At 51.4% G+C, this 18,805-nt stretch overlaps 1 protein-coding gene across 1 annotated transcript in view; it reads right to left on the bottom strand.

The window, feature by feature from the left end:
- Positions 1-18,805, bottom strand: part of LOC133350753 (uncharacterized) — a 130,183-nt gene that overhangs the window by 40,103 nt on the left and 71,275 nt on the right. Inside the window, exon 3 of the mRNA XM_061565477.1 lies at positions 14,288-14,405. The gene's annotated coding sequence lies outside the window, so the exon portion shown is untranslated. The remainder of the gene's footprint in view (positions 1-14,287; positions 14,406-18,805) is intronic.

Raw genomic sequence — 18,805 nt, forward strand, 5'->3', positions numbered from 1 at the left:
CTCTCTCTCTCTCCCCGTGGCCGAGTGGATTTTTCTCCGGGTCCTCCGGTGTTTCCCTCCACATTTAGAATCGACATCGCGCGCTCAGAGCATTTGGCTGCTTTACATTCCACACGAGGACCAGCTGCCTCGTCATTGAGCTATAATTTGTGGTAGCCGGGCCGCTTCTGAAAACGAGCGACATTTTTCAGTGAGCCTTACATGGTAAAATGAAAAACAAGAATTAAGTTTAGTAAGTTCAGTAAGAAGGTGCATTGCCTGGAAAGTCGCATGTACATTAGGCCTTGACCCCCCCCCCAACATCTCCTGAACCACTGCCACCAGTACGTGTGGTGACTGGGAGAGGGAGGTACAGCAAGTGGGTTTCTTTAATCCGTCCGTGTAAGCGGATGAGCCTCGGAGTGGTATCCCCTCGCACGTGTCATGACCGCCGTGGGGTTTTCTCCCGGGTCTCTCGTGAATCGCGAAATCGGCAAAACATTCCGCACTGTGACGTCACCCCTCCTGTAAAGCGAGCCGTGAGACGCCGTGAAGATTGTTGGTGAACAGATGACATTTTTGTAACTTAAACAAAACGTGAACAACACATGCTCCTGAGGCCACATTCCCCCCCCCGCCCCAACCGTAAGAACCATCAAGCGGCCAGCAACCAACAGCACTATTGACTGAGATTATACTATTAAACTATCCACCACCGTCTATCAATCCTCACCATCGGATCCGCAACCACCAGCCGCCCCGTCCCCTTCACTCCACTCCAACGTTAAATTAGAACGAATAAATAAACACAGAGCGTAGAAATGAGAAGAGGAATTTGCCAATCCCGCAGATTGTTTGTGTTCGTCCCACGGCTGTCTCTCTCTCTCTCCCTGTCTCTCTCTGTATCTCTCTATGTCTTTCTGTCTTTCTGGCTCTCTCTCTGTCTCTCTCGCTCTGTCTTTCTCTATGTCTTTCTGTCTTTCTGTCTCTCTCTCTCTCTCTCACCGCGTGTGTGTGTCTCTCTCTCTCTGTGTCTCTCTCCTTCTCCGTCTCTCTGTCTTTCTGTCTCTGTCTCTCTCTTTGTATCTCACTGTCTCGCTCCCTGTTTCTGTCTGTCTCTCTCTCTGTCTCTCTGCGTGTCTCTCTCTCCCTGTCTCTTTCTGTCCCTATCTGTGTGTCTCTCACTCACGGCGAGGTTGGCTGATTTCCACTACGAACCTCTCCGATGGAGGAGAGCGCCGTTGCGGCGGTCGTGGCGGGTGGTGGACATATGTTAAGGAAACAAAAGAGCTTTATAGCTCATCGGATTCCCCCAGTGTAAGTAAAAATTGTGAGCCTCTGATTCTGATGGAGGCTGTGAGCGAAATGCCCCTGGGGGTGCCGCCCGTGCCCGAGGAACTCGACCCGAGTCGCCGCGTTCCGAACGGCGCGTGTCGAGTCTCGACTTTCATTCAATCAGTGGCTCCCTCTATCTCTCAACAACAACAACAACAAGAATATCGCTGTTGTTGTTGTTGGTATAGGGGCACCCCCGCCCGCTCCCCCTCCCCTCAACCCCCGTTCCCCCGACCTTTAACCCCCACAATCCAGACCACTTGTGCAGGCTACACGGGGACCTTTGTCTCTGTGTCTGTGACCGTAACCGTTTAAAAAATGCGGGAGCGGTGGCGCAGTGGTTAGCGCGCCGCGCGACGAACCTCAGCGAGCCGAGTTCGAGTCCTCGGCCTCAGGCCACCAACACCAGTGACGATTCTCTGACCGGTCCTCCTAGCAGCACTTGCCCCAAAACGTATGCGCAGGCTACACGGGGGACATTTGTCATCGTCACATTTTGGACGCCCTCTCTCGAGTTCACTTGCTAACTTCGCCAGAACGCTTTCGCGTCATCTAAGGGGCCGTCCATAAATGACGTCACGAGATTTTGGACGATTTTGGACGATTTTTGCCCCCCCCCCCCTTCGTCACACGGCGTCACAAATGTCTAACCCCCCCCCCCCCCCCTAGGTGCGTGACGTCATTTATGGACGGCCCCTAAATCTGAGCGATACCCACGGCAATGCCCAGCCAGGACGAGGGTGTGCCCGTGGCGGAGCGGTGGTGCAGCGGTGGGCGCACCGCGCGACCGAAGCGAATATCTGAATCGGTCGTGAACTTCCCACCACCGACCCCCCCCCCCCCCGTAGTTCGACTCAACTGATTGAGTCCCTGGTGCGGTGTGTAAACATAAGCACTGGGGAGACAAAGGCGGTCGGCAGTTCACCCCACCTCTCTCTCTCTCTGCTAGCCCTCTGTACCAGCGTGGACGGCACCCTCGTGTTCACCTTCTGAAGCGCTCGCTCGTCACCGCGGCGTGCGCGATGACCACCAACACCACCACCACCACATCACCACCACCACGTGACTTTTTTTTCGTGTTGTGCGCTGTGCTTAATTCTACAATAACAATAGTAACAATACGATAGTAACACAAGTAACAATACCATCAATACTATAATACAATATTAACAATACTAACATACTATAATAGCAATATTAGAAATAGCATTAAGACTAGAACAACAATGGTAACTATAATACTAAGGCTATAATAACAACTGTACCAATAATCTTGTTGAATCGAAGGAAACGTGTCACACTGCAATCGATATAACGTCGATCGTGTCGTTTGTTGGTGGCCACCGGACGTTTGGGACCTGTGCTTAAATAAAAACATCGAAAACTGAGCACACCATTTTCCATATGCTAAATTCCTCTTGATATGCAAATTATTTTGTCTAGGCGCTCTTCTTCCCACCTCCCCCCCTCCAAACCAGCTTAAATATACGCTCCAAGCTTGGTGGTGTTTCATTCTTCACCTGAGGACGGCTGCTTGCGTTGTGGCCGAAACGTCGTGAGAATTATTTTATTTTATTATGTTTTATATTTATTATTTTATTACTTCCCTTCTACGTGACTTTGCCGAAAGAACCAAGAAGATGAGCACACCTTGCTAACGAGTATCGCTGAACGTAAGTCCTCCCCAAGGGTATACTGTATCTCCCTTGCTATTTATTATATTAATCTATAATAAACTCAACCGATCACCGTTAATCTGGGAATATCAGAATTAAGGCTTAAGTCGGCTGCGATCTGTACAGCGATTAGCGAGGCCAATCTCACCCGGGGAGTACGATGTTTATCTGGAGACGGGGTGAGGAGGGTGAGGAGGGTGAAGAGGAGGAGACGGGGTGAGGAGGGTGAGGAGGGTGAGGAGGAGGAGACGGGGTGAGGAGGGTGAGGAGACGGGGTGAGGAGGGTGAGGAGACTGGGTGAGGAGGGTGAGGAGGGAGAGTGAGGGTGAGGAGGAGGAGACGGGGTGAGGAGGGTGAGGAGGGTGAGGAGGGTGAGGAGGAGGAGACGGGGTGAGGAGGGTGAGGAGGGTGAGACGTGTCCCAGTTTCAAAGTCTCAACTCGTACCGAGAGCAGCCGCAGCAATCCCTCGTGTCGCCTTCTTCACGCGGCTGTTCCGGACCGCCTTTGTCTCTCTAATGGCGATGTGTATACACCTGCACCAGGTACTCATTTGAGGCTGAGTTGACCTAGGGTTAGGCCCAGGACCGGTTCAGAAAAAACGTCACCGGTGTTGGCCATGAGCAGGAATCAAACTCGAGTGGCCGGGTTCGTAGAGCAGCGCGCTAACCGCTACACCACCGCTCCACACACACGTGCCCACACACACACGCGTGCCCACACACACACGCGTGCCCACACACACACACACGTGACCACACACACACACGTTCCACCAAAAACACACACACACGTGACCACACTCACACACGTGCACACACACACACGTACACACACACACGTGACCACACACACGTGACCACACACACGCACGTGCCGACACACACACGTGACCACACACACACACACGTGCCCACACACACACACACACGTGCCCACACACACACACACACGTGCCCACACACACGCACACGTGCCCACATACACATGCGGCACACTCGCAAAGTATACGAGTCTCCATCTAATGTCCTGGACAGAATAATTTTTCCTGCGCGGCTCGCGTTTACGAGAGAGGCAGTTAAACAATGTCCCCGCGAGGTAATGGGCACAACCATCGCGAATGTTGACGCGTAGAGTGGCTGGGAGCAGCAGTCGTGGTGGCAACATCGTCACCCCCCGACTGGGACAACCTGGCAGGAACCTCCCCAAAAGCAGTAGCGAGACTCATTCTGGGTGGTGTGTCTGTGTGTTTTAACTTCTTTCGCAGCGTACGTAGCTAGCCGTGATGATCGGAGGTGCAGGGGAAGGACAAGAACACTAAACGAAAAAATCAGTTCTAAAGAAATGAGTTTTCAATAGAGATTTCAAAAGTGTATCATAGCTCCCAGTGGCTTCTTAATATCGGAAGGAAGAGCGTTCCAGACGGCCGCAGCAGCGCATCTGAAAGCGCCGCGCGATGCAGTGACTGTCGTCTTTGTTGAAAAAAAAGTTATCAAAACTAAATTTTGTTTCGCTAAGAGCCAGTTTCAGGAAAACGAGAGTGTTGTCCAGTTACGAGGACGTGAGATACGTATATATGCGTGGACTGTAGGTTCAAACTTCTTCTGCACCGTACGTAGCCAACCGCGATAATCGGAGGCTTCGAACAAGGATAACATCAAACGAAACACAAAGAACAGTGCGAACGAAATTAAGTTTTCAATCTAAATCCATCGACCCACGGAGACCCACAAAGATCCATGGAGACCCACAGAGACATCAGTACAAACTGCTCATACTCGTGTCTGTACGTAAGTTTAACTTGTTTCGCGCCGTACGTAGCCAACGGCGCTCATCGGAGGCGCAGGGGGAGGACAACACGTGTCCAGTCACGCGGGAGGCACGGACACTTCCCTCGTTTGACATTAAACAAACAACTACCAATATACTCGACGCAACCGGCCATTAAAAAGAACAATATATAGCAGGCGACGTTTCGAGCAACGACCCTTCTTTCTTCGTAAGCGCGTAAACAACGAGCCATAAAGCAAGGCCAGAGATCACAGTGCGCGCACTGGGAGACAGATATAAACAGAGACACGGGCAGCGAGAGAGAGAGAGAGAGCGAGAGGGAGTGAGGAGAGTGAAACGTGAGACGAGACGTTGAGACAAAGGGAGTGAGATGAAAGTGACGCGGAACGCGCACGAGAAACAAACATCCACAGAATCCTTCCTACAGATCGTCTCCCCTTCCTCTCTCTCCCCCCTCACTCTCTCTACCCTCACAAAATAGAGGGACCATTTCTCTCCCCTCATTGCGACCAGCACCCAGTGAAAACAAATGTACAAGTCTCTCTCGTGGCCGAACGGTGCGGTGACCTCCAGTGGAGGTTGACACACTGCACGTTGCCATCGGCCGTGTGGCTCAGCCGAATCTCGCCAGGGGTAACAGACTTGTGCATTTCCTGCGGTGCCAGGGAGGATCTGCCCCACCAGTACTTACACTGCCAGCGACTCAAACCAATGTTCCGCCTTTTGGGGGACATCTTCAGGAAACTGGGGGTGCCCTTCAACAACAGCAGCTTCGTATATGGGGTGGTGCCTTACCTGGTTAACAAGCGCAATGACCTCGCCAACTTCGCCTGTGCTCAGGCGAAGTTGGCGGTGTACAGAACGAGGAAAAAGATGCTGGAAGGTGACACTGACGGCTGCTCTGTGCTTCCAGTGTTCAGGGGTCTGCTCAAGGCGCGCCTCTGGCTGGAGCACGCATACCACACACATGTCGGTGATGTGCACGTCTTCTTCGAACGCTGGGGAGCCGGAAAAGCCCCTCTCTGTACCAGCGTGGACGGCACCCTCGTGGTGTTCACCTTCTGTAGCGCTCGCTCGTCACCGTGGCGTGCGCGATGACCACCACCACCACGTGACTTTTCTTTCGTGTTGTGCGCGGCGCATTTAGCGCCACAGCGCGTGGATGTACAGTGTTTGTTATATGTTTGTTGGTGACTTTGTGTATTTCGTATCGGAATCGCCTCCAGTGCTGTGGCTAGCTGGCGGCAATAAAAGTTGTTTAAAAAGTCAAAAAGTCTCCCCCCACTCACTCTCCGACCTCCCACTCTCTCCTCCCACTCACTCCCACTCTCTCTCCACTCTCTCCCACTCTCTCTCCCACACACACTGTCGGGGCAATGGACTAAGCAGGGTACTGGCTCACTGAGTCTCAAGGCTTGCCTCCACGGAGGAGCTTGCCGTGGAGATGCAGGATCACGCAGCCGCGCGGATTATAACTCCGCGCACACGAATTCTCGCGAAGTAACAACACCGAACATTAAAAATAGATATTTTCGCAACCGGTTATGTGTTGCTGCTGCTTCTGCTGCTGCGTTGGCAGTGTTGCACAAGCACAAACAACAACTCAACAACTCAACGTTCCGTGTCAATAGCAACAACAACAGTGTGTGTGGTCTTAGAATAAACAAACATATTTCATAGGCGACGTTTCGGGTAATGGCCCCCACCACCACTGCCCCCCCACCACTACCACTGACCCCCCACCACCACCACTGCCCCCCCCCCACGAACACTGCCACCCCCCACTACCACTGCCCCCCTCCCCCCATCACTGCCCCCTCCCTCGCAGACATCTCTCACAAACATCCGCTCAGCGCAATTTTCAAAGCACATGTATTATTTGCCTTCCTGGCAAATGTTTTATTAAATTTAATTCATTATTTATTTCCATTGTAAAACTCGCAGCCAGGCCTCGCCTCGCCATGCACAAAGGCAAAGATTCCCCATATAGCATTCACAGACTGTTGGGGCAAGTGCTGTTAGCGAGTTGCACCTATGAAGGCCGGCACGGCACACACAAGGGTATGAGTGGCCAGCATCACAATCTGACCACCTTGGTCTCTCTCAGTGGGGATCGTAAGTGATGTTAGCCGTGAGCGGGAAATCGAACTCGGCTCGCCGGGTTCGTAGCGCAGCACCAATACCACGACCATCCCAGCCACCACATCCATGACAACCTCGCAGCAATACCACCACCACCACCATCACCCTCTCCCCCCAACCATCTGCATCTCGCGCAGATTTCACTCAACTGAGGGGTTACTCTCAAGACCGGTGACCGATTGGCACCCGATGGAGTGGAACGCGTCCACCACGGACGACGGGGATGGAGCGATCCGTCCAGCGAGATGAGATGACATCGTCCCAGCGTTGCCACGCCGTGACGGGTGGCAACGTGGTGCAGGAGCGGGAGCCGTCGTCCTTCTGGACGTCAGTGAAACAGAGCTTTGTAGCTCGTCGAATTCCTCCTCCAGTATAAATGATGATTCTGATCCATCCAGCAGTGGGTAGACAATGACTACTGCTTCTGCTCCTGATGATGATGCTGATGCTGATGATGTCGATTCGGAACCATAGAATCTCCCTTCGCTTCACAAATGAAAACCTCCCTCGAGGGAGGGGTGGAGGTGGTTATGGGGGGCAGGGTTAGAGTGAGGGGGGGTCTATAGCCCCCCGTTTCTTTCTCTCATGGGATGTTGGCTATCAACAACAAGGCAACTTCTATGACTAATTGGGAATGGGACGCAAGCGTAGGATTGATCACCCTGTCGCTGGCCGCCTTTGGGGAGGGTGTATAGTATGAAAGGCCGAAACACCCTAGGAACCAAAGGTTCACTACTGACGATGCGCTCCCCAAATTTCACCAGGCTCACTGTTCATGAACTCTTGGAAGTGCTTGCACAAAGGATAGTAACATCTCATCCTGAATTCTTTGGAATCCCCACCCCACGCCGGATGAGACTTTGTGCGGAAATGCACTGACGCCTCGCGATCTTCACGCCAGGAGGTGGCAGCACAGCAAGCGGGACCAGTCGCGCGTCTCGTCGTGCCGTCGATCGCTGGGATCATCCCTGCGATTGCGTGGCCGTGAGCTGGCACCACGGCAGTGGCCGTGGGGAAAGAGGGGGGGGGCGTTGTTCTTAAATCCATCTGTGCGGCGCTTAGAGGGGGTGATCAGCTCGTTTGTGTTGTTTGTTGTGGGATTGTTATTGTTTTTCTCCAGTTCCCTTCACACATTATGTCGAAGTCTCGCGAATGAAATTGGCCAATCATCCCCAATGGTGTCAGCGCCCTCGTGAGAGCGGGACTGGAGGCTCGGTGAAACCTTCTCGAATAGATTCAGCCACGGTCGTAGAACCAGGACAAACGTCTCGACGCAAGACCCCCTTGAAATCATTCGTGAGACTCAATGAGATTTTCTCGGACACGTTCACTCATCATAATCGTCATCAGCAGCATCAACCAGCTCATAATCAGCAGCAGCAGCTATCACATTCATCATCATCATCAGCTTCTGGAGCTACCGGTGTATCATCACCATCATCATCAGCAACCATTACATTTTTCATCATCATCTATGAAGATAATTATCATCAGCAGCAGCTGCATCAGCAGTAGCGACCACCACATGGAGTATCGTCATGAGTAGCAGCAGCAGCTGTCGCATTGTTCACCATCGCATCATCGGCATCAGCAGCGGCAGGACCAACAGCGGCAGCAACCACCACAACGACCACCATCACCATCGCCAACCATCACCAACCATCACCATCACCAACCATCACCAACCATCACCATCGCCATCGCCATCACCAACCATCGCCATCGTCATCACCGTCTCCTCGCCCGCGAGGTGCTGCCCCGCTCGGTCACGGTTACTCGCTTGACAACTGCACCCTGCACCTTGCGCCTTGCACCATGCACTCTTTATATTGCCTCTTGAACCCTGCACATTACATCCTGCACAGTGCGCCCCGTACCATGCACCCTGCGTCTTGCACCCTGCACCCTCCGCCCTGCGTCTTGTGTCTTGCACCCTGCACCATGCACCCTGCACCCTGCGTCTTGAACCCTGCACCCTGCACCGTACGTCCTTCACCCTGCGCCCTGCACCCTCCGCCCTGCGTCTTGCGCCCTGCGTCTTGCGCCCCGCATGCAGCCCTGCACGTGATCTCTACGTGTCGGCTGCCGCGTGCGGGGGGGGGGGGATTTACGACCCCGGGATGGGACGCGACTCGCCGCCTCTCCCCTTAATCAGGTGTGTCTCGAGATACACGATACATACAATTCATAATATCGGGCGGGGTGCTAGGTGGGTGGGGTGGGCGGGGGGGGAGTGAGGTGGTGGAGGGGGGGAGCAAGATTAATAAATCTGCGGTCGAAGGAGCGAGTATTAATTTATTTCAGCAGCAACGGGTGAAATGTTTTGTGGCCTACGCATTTAAAATAACAATTAAAAACAAGCCGCCAGTCCCGGCTATTTAGAGAGCCTTCACCGCGTTCACAGCAATCTTCAGCTGCTCGAAGGAGCATCGTGGAGCTCACAAGTTCCCCCCCCCCCCCTGTGAACCCGGCGACCCGAGTTGGATTCCCGCTCACGGCCACTAACACCAATAACGATTATCTGAACCGGTTCTGGGACTCCCCTAGGTTTGACTCGGTGTCATATAAGCACCTGGTGCGGTGTGTAAACATCGTCACTGTAGAGACAAAGGCGGTCGGGTCGTCGTACTGGCCAATAATCCCCTCGTGTAACCGTGACGGTCTTCACAGATGCTCGCTAACAGCACTTTCCCCAAAGGTATGTTGAGGCTATAAGGGGCATCTTCGTCTTTGTTTGCGTGCTAGTGTCATCTGCCAATAAGCCTTAGACGCTTCGCGTGACGTAAAAGTGCACCTCGCCTGGCACAAGCACCACCGTCACTTAGTCGAGGCAAGGCCGATGAATCAGAGGCCTTCTATGATCTCGTGCACCAAATGTCGGCTAAAGTGGTCCCTCGGGATAGAGTCGTCATAATATGCGACTCGAATGCCCTATTAGAGACATGACGCCAGCACCTGGGCCCGAGTGATCGGAAGGGATGGGTCAGATCGGCTGATCCGTAACGAGACGAGGCCTGTGGCTGTGCGGCACGTGCGCTGTTCTGGCATCGGCGCATCCGCAACAACATGACGGGTGCACACCGGGTCCAAGCAAGGACATCTGCTGGACTATGCAGTGACGCAACAGCGATTTGGACTTGGCGTGTCATTTGTTGGATGGCGCCTGACATTCTTCCACCGTGGTGCTGATGGTGGGCGTCCACTTAGGAGCCCATTCGAACGCAAGATAAGCTTGCCGTTCAGGACTGTGGCTGTGTGTGGTTCCGAGTTCAGACCTTCCGCGGAAATCCTGGCTATGACCTCCTTTCACATTTGTGAAAAAAGAGGTCTTCATTGCTCATCGGATTCCTCCAGTCTAAATAAATGTATCCATAATAGAGGTTTTTGGGTTAGATGGTGTAAATATATAAATGTGTCGTTAAAACCCGCCACCACCCGACACAGCCAACTAGTAAGGGTTGTCACGTAAACAGAACGTGGCCAATTCGTCACTAGTACAGCACTAACCGGTGTGTTGGAGAGCCAAGCCACAACATTTACAAACAGAGTACGACGTTTCGCCAGTAATTACAACTAGCTTAATCAAGCGACAGCCAGATTTGTGGATAAGTCCAACTGTTTCGTTCCTTATATAGCGGCGTAGATGTGTTGATCACCATTCTGATATTCTGTCTGGCTAGACTGAGAGAAAACAGCAGGTCCATTTTGATTGCCCACGGAATTCCATGTCTGTCTGGCCTCTGTGGAGGAGGCTCGTGAAGGACGCTACCGGGCAGCCCGAGGCAGTCGCCCTCCGACAACAGCGGAGGGCGGAGGCGCGACGCTCACAACAACGAGCGGAGCGCCGGGCGGATAAAACACAGCGAGGTGGCGCAGTGCCAACGGGACTCGAGTCGAGCAGCGACCGGGAAAATATGCGGGGAGAAGCTAAGCCCTGGATTTAGCAGTGGGGGGGGAGGATTTACTGAGTATTCGTCAAAACAGGAGCATTGCCCACGGCTGGATGGAGGGACAGATTGACTGACGGACAGACGGACGTACAAAGGGACAGCCTGACGGACACGGAGATGGTCATAGGGTCAGATAGACTCACTGACAGGCAGAGGGACAGAGGCAGATGGAGATGGACGGAGAGACAGAGACACGGATACGCAGCCAGGATGCAGAGACAGACGAACAGAGAGACAGACTGGTGAGACATCATCTTGTCCCACGTAGGCTCCATTAAACATCGCCACGACGCCCGCGTCCTTGATGCACGCAGCTGAACAAACAGGGCGCGCGGGGATCATGGCGTCCACGGACTCCATCCATCGCGAGTTATTATCCCGCACGGCCATTGTTCGGACACGTGCGTAAGTGCGTGTGTGTGTCTGTCTGTCTGTCTGGGTGTGTGTCTGTCTGTCTGGGTGTGTGTGTTTGTCTGTCTGGGTGTGTGTGTCTTTCTGTCTGGGTGTGTGTCTGCCGAAGCGGTGTGTAAACATCGCCACTGGGGAGACAAAGGCGGCCGCGCGTGGTGCTGGCCACACACCCCGCCCTCGTGCGCCGTGCCGGCCTTCACAGGTGCTCGCTAACAGCACTTGCCCCAACAGTCTGTTGAGGCTATAATGGGAGATCTTTGTCTTTGTATGCCGTGTGTGTGTCTAAGGGGAGCCGTGGCGCAGTGGTTAGCGCACTGCGCTCGGGAACCCAGCAACACGAGTTATATTCCCACTCGCGGCTAATACCGGCAACGACGATTATCTGCCGAACCGTTGCTGGGCCTCCCCTAGATCGACTCGGCCTTAAACATGAGTATGCCTGATACGACGTGTCAAACTTCGCCACGCAGGGGAGACAAAGGCGGCCGGGCCTGGTCCCGTTACGTCCTTCAAAGATGCTGCTCGCCCCCCACAACCTATACGGGGGGGGGGGGTGGAGGAGAGATATCTTTGTGTTTGTATACCGGGGGGCACGATGCTACCTAAACCACCCGCGACACTCCAGCACCGTTCAGAAAGGTGCTCGCTCAAGAGCCCCTTGAACAGCGGTCTCTATTATATACGGGGGGGGGGGGTGGTTGGTGAGGTGGTGGTGGTGGCGTGGGAGGGGGGGGGAGGCATCGTTGCCTTTGTTGTGCGTTCAACTCTCTCAGGTCCGTGTGGCGCGCATCGCTCCGCAGTCGCTGCGAATCACCGCTCCGTCTCAACAAAAGAGGGATGGATCGCGGCAGTAGCGGCAGCAGCAGCAGCAACAACAACAACAGGGCTTCCCATTGTGTCACTTACATCAGCGCATAGGAACGCGGCGACGCATTCATTCTTTAATTAATAAATAAACACTAGAAATGGGGGGGGGCGGGTGGAAGGCGATTTGGAGATGTTCGCGTGATTGTTTGCGGATTATAAGACGCACGAACCACTCACCCGCCCCCGTGTTTTAAAATCTGAGGCTGGGCGTGAAGCCAACGTAGTTTTTTTGTTGTGTTCTGCTCCCGGTGAGCATTGAGACATTGGTGCTCAGACGCCACCGTTTACAGCGGTGGAGATTCCACATTCCCATGGCCGAGGCGAGGCTCTCCAGTGCTTCTCATTTTATCGACCCACCCCACCAGGAGGGATGATGGGTTTCAGTCGACCCCCGTCACCGGGATGGGAATTTACGATCTTCCAATTTGCGAGTTGGAAGCTCCGCCCGCTGTGACAATTCACAGATGGCCGTTGCCCTACAAGGAACGCACGTGTAAATGAAACGACGTTTCGGGCAATAACCCTTCTTCGGAGCAAACGACGAATCGAAGAAGCTACCACGTGTACCGGTCCGTTAAAGGCTACACGCGGGGAACTTTGGGTTTATTTATGTCAGTCAGACGTATAGATTTATATTGGAGGAATCCGATGACCTATTAAGCTTTTTTCACAGAGGTCCAGTATTCACACCGGGCACGAGTGTTGTGATGCGTCTTATAATTCGGCACATACGGTGATACAAACAAAAACGTCACAATACCTCCGCCACTGGTAAACACATCCTACTCACCATGGGTTGTAGCAATGTCGTAACGTGTTGTATATGTTGCCATATATATGCTGTACAATATCGTAGTGTTTTGGTTTAATAACGGATTCACCATCATCCCCGATCATCCATGGAGATGCATTATTTATGTCGATTTGTGTGAGTGTGCAAGCACGTGTGTGTAGAAGCAGGTTTGTGTCTGTGTGTGTACAAGCAGGTGTGTGTGTGTAGAAGCGAGTGCGTGTCTATGATGGGGAGCGGTAGTGTCGTGCTTAGCGCGCTGCGCTGCGAACCCGGCAGGGCTCCAGTTCGATTCCCGCTCACGCCCATCGCAATAATATTTGAACCAGTTCTGGGCCTCCCCTAGGTCGACTCAGCCTTAAAAATTAGTAGCTGGTGGTATGTGTGTGTGAGTGGGTAGCATGTGTGTGTGTAGTACGTGTGTATGAGTGTGTGGTACGCGTGTGTGAGTGTCGTTATATGCGTGCACGTGCAGTATGCATGTATGAGTGTGTTATGCTTATGCTCGCTCCCAGCACTTGCTCCTACAGTCTGTTAAGGTTATACGGGTGATCTTTGTCTTTGTTTGTGTCTCCGTGTGTGTGTGTAGTGGTAGTGTAGCGGTTAGCGAATTGCGCTATGAACCCGGCGACCCGGGTTCGATACCCGCTCACAGCCAACACCGGTGACGATTATCTGAACCGATCCATGGCCTCACGTTGGTCGACTCAGCCTGAAATGAGTACCTGGTGCGATGTGTAAACATCGCCACTAGGGATACAAAGGCGGCCGGGAGTTGTGTTAGCCACCCACCCCCTATTGTGCTTTGCTGGCCTTCATAGGTGCTTGCTAACAGCACTTGCCCAACAGCCTGTTAAGGCTATACAGGGGATCTTTGTATTTTTTGTGTGGGAGTGTGGCATGCGTGCGTGTGTGTGACTATGCGTGTGCTGTGCGTATGCATGTTGAACTTTTTTCGTACCGTACTCAGCCAACCGTGCTAATCAGAGGTTATCTGCGTGTGTGAGTGTGTGCTATGCGTGTGTGTCTATGTGAGTTTGTCTGTGTGTGTGTCTATGTGAGTGTGTGTCTATGTGTGTGTGTGTGTCTGCACGTGGTACGTGTTTGGGAGGCGGTGGTGCAGCGCCACGAATTCGGCAACCCGAGTTCGATTCCCGCTCACAGCCAAACCAGTAACGACTATCTGTTTGGCACGCGTGGTATACGTGTGAGTACGCAATACAGGTGTGGTACCTGTGAGCGCGCGGTACACGCGTGTCACGTGTGAGGATGGGGTAAACACGTGGTACGCCTGAGCACGCGGTAATCGCGTGCGTACTCAGTCGATGTGTCCCGCCTTCTCGCTCACCTCGACAGAGAGAGGGGGGTAGGTGTGGTGGTGGTGGTGGTGGTGGGGGGGGGCTCCTGCCCCCTACATCGCCTCGCGAGCCGCTCCCCGGCACGGCCTCCCCCGCGTGGAAGAGGCGCTGTGAAAGAGAAGGGACGAGTTGACGGCGAGTCGAGATGGCATCCACCCTCCAACTCCACCACTTCGTCATCATCATTTTCTTCATCATCATCAGCAGCATGTATCTGTATCCTCCTACTCCTACCCTCCTCATGCTCTCCGCTTCCTCTTTTCTCCTCCTACTGCTCATCTTCATCACCTCCTCTGCCTCCACCTCTGAAATTCCCTCGTCCCCTCCTCCTCCTCTTCACCTCCTCCTGCCCTCCCGTCTCACCAAGCACCCTCCGAGGTAGTGACCACGACCAACCATTTGTTGCAGTGAACCATCTAGTCTGACCTCAACGTTAGCAACACATCAGCATCATCATTATCATCACCATCACCAAGCCACACGGCAGCTGTACCAGCAGCACCAGCCCCACGTTCAAGGCCACTGCTGGATGATGACAGCCTCCACCACTCCGTGAGACTAAATGAAGAATCATTGAGGCCAAACGGACAAACATAAGTTTGAAGTAGACAGTCAACGCGTTTGGTAACAGCTAACAATGTGTGTGGCTTTGAAGGGGAGGGGAAAAACACAATAGGCGAGGTCCGGGGCAATGGCCCCCTCTGTTTTCCTTTAAAAGCCACACACATTGTTCTTGTCGTAGACACGCAGAGTGGTTTGCGTTATCGTCTGTTGCCGGTGGTTGCTGGTTGCATGCACCGCTGCCAACGCAGCAGCCCCAACGAACAGATCGCCGGCCGATAACAATCCGAGCGGGTGGAGCTCACAGATCCACACGTGCCCACGGGTCGGACACACGAACAAGAAGTAGAGCAGCAGCACCAGCAGCGCTCATCAAGCACCCGCTGATGGATTGCATCGTCCCGTCGACGTTCTACCGCTGACGACGATCGGTGATGATGATGATGTACGCCGGACTTCTTTCGCACCGTACGTCGGCCACCGTGCTAAACAATCATCGATCACGACGACGACGACGATGGTGACCGCCGCGTTTCCGCAACAACGTAAAACAAAATCGGACAAAAGCACGCGAATCTGACTTATAAACAAACGTTTAAAAAACACACAACGACAAAGGTCCTCCCAAGTGCTGTTAGCGAGTAGCGCCTATGAAGGCCGGCACGGCGCACGAGGGGGTAGGTGGCCAGCACCACGCCCGGCCGCCTTTGTCTCCCCAGTGGCCGTGTTTCACACACGCCACAGAGTTAACGCCTATACTGTAATGGCACAGCGATGCACTAAGATGCAATATGTACACCATCGCATGCATAACTAAACACACACATAGATAATACATACACTTGATTAGACACACGCATAGATAATTCATACACTACTATCCACATACACAGAGATAATGCATATCCAACTACTATTCACACACAATATATAGCAAACATGTAGACTATACTTTAAACAAACACATACATAACACACACACCCTACTACACACACAGACAACACACACACACACTACTACGCTACTACACACACACTACTACACTACTACTACACACACACTACTACACTACTACTACACACACACACTACTACACTACTACTACACTACTACTACACACACACTACTACACACACATACACACTACTACACTACTACTACTACACACACACACTACTACACTACTACTACACACACTACTACACTACTACTACACACACACTACTACTACTACACACACTACTACTACTACACACACTGCTACTACTACACACACACTACTACACTACTACTACACACCCTACTACACACACTACTACTACACACACACACTACTACACTACTACTACACACACACACTACTACACTACTACTACACACACACTACTACACTACTACTACACACACACTACTACACACACACTACTACACACACACCGTACTACACTACTACACACGCATCCTACTACACTACTACTACACACACACTACTACACTACTACTACACTACTACTACACACACACACTACTACACTACTACTACACTACTGCTACTACACTACTACTACACACACACTACTACACACACATACACACTACTACACTACTACTACACACACCCCACTACACTACTACTACACACACACTACTACTACACACACACACCCTACTACACTACGACTACACACAGACACTACTACTACACTACTACTACTACACACACACTACACTACTACTACACACCCTACTACACACACTACTACACTACTACTACACACACACACTACTACTACACACTGTACCACACACACTACTACACTACTACTACACACACACACACACTACTACACTACTACTACACATACACTACTACACTACTAATACACACACACCCTACTACACTACTACTACATACACACTACTACACTACTACTACACACACACTACTACACTACTACACACACACTACTACACACGCACACACTACTACACTACTACACACATACACTACTACACTACTCCTACACACACTACACACACTACTACACTACTCCTACACATACACACTACTACACTACTACACACACACACTACTACACCACTACTACACACACACTACTACACTACTACTACACACACACACTACTACACTGCACTACTACTACACACACTACTACACTGCACTACTACTACACACACTACTACACTACTACTACTACACTACTACTACTACTACACACACTACTACACTACTACAACACACACACACACTACTACACTACTACTAATACACACACCACTACACACACACACTACTACACTACTACTACACACACACTACTACTACACACACACACTACTACACTACTACTACTACACACACACTACTACACTACTACTACACACACACACTACTACTACTACACACACTACTACACACACACTACTACACTACTACTACACACACACACACTACTACTACTACACACACTACTACACTACTACACACACACACTACACTACTACTACACACCCTACTACACACACTACTACACTACTACTACACACACTACTACACTACACTACTACTACACACACACAACTACACTACTACACACACACACTACTACACTACTACACACACACACTACTACACTACTACACACAAACACTTCTACTCCTATACACACACACTACTACACTACTACTACACACACACCCTACTACACTACTACACACACACACCCTACTACACTACTACTACACACACACCCTACTACACTACTACACACACACCCTACTACACTACTACTGCACACACACTACTACACTACTACTACACACACACTACTACACTACTACTACACACACACTACTACTACACACACTACTACACTACTAATACCCACACTACTACACTACTACACAAACACCCTACTACACTACTACTACACACACACCCTACTACACTGCTACTACACACACACTACTACACTACTACACACACACCCTACTACACTACTACTACACACACACACACTACTACACTACTACTACACACACACTACTACACTACTACTACACACACACACTACTACACTACTACACACACACCACTACACTACTACTACACACACACTACTACACTACTACTACTACACACACTACTACACACACACACCCTACTACACTACTACTACACACACACACTACTACACTACTACTACTACACAGACACTACTACACTACTACACACACACTACTACACTACTACACACACACCCTACTACACTACTACTACACACACACTACTACACTACTACACACACACACTACTACACTACTACACACACACACTACTACACTACTACACACACACACTTCTACTCCTATACACACACACTACTACACTACTACTACACACACACCCTACTACACTACTACACACACACACCCTACTACACTACTACTACACACACACCCTACTACACTACTACACACACACCCTACTACACTACTACTGCACACACACTACTACACTACTACTACACACACACTACTACACTACTACTACACACACACTACTACTACACACACTACTACACTACTAATACCCACACTACTACACTACTACACAAACACCCTACTACACTACTACTACACACACACCCTACTACACTGCTACTACACACACACTACTACACTACTACACACACACCCTACTACACTACTACTACACACACACACACTACTACACTACTACTACACACACACTACTACACTACTACTACACACACACACTACTACACTACTACACACACACCACTACACTACTACTACACACACACTACTACACTACTACTACACACACTACTACACACACACACCCTACTACACTACTACTACACACACACACTACTACACTACTACTACTACACACACACTA

The sequence above is a fragment of the Lethenteron reissneri genome, chromosome 35 (genome assembly GCF_015708825.2).
Source record: "Lethenteron reissneri isolate LAM-NWPU_2019-01 chromosome 35, ASM1570882v1, whole genome shotgun sequence".
Taxonomy (NCBI): Eukaryota; Metazoa; Chordata; class Hyperoartia; order Petromyzontiformes; family Petromyzontidae; genus Lethenteron; species Lethenteron reissneri.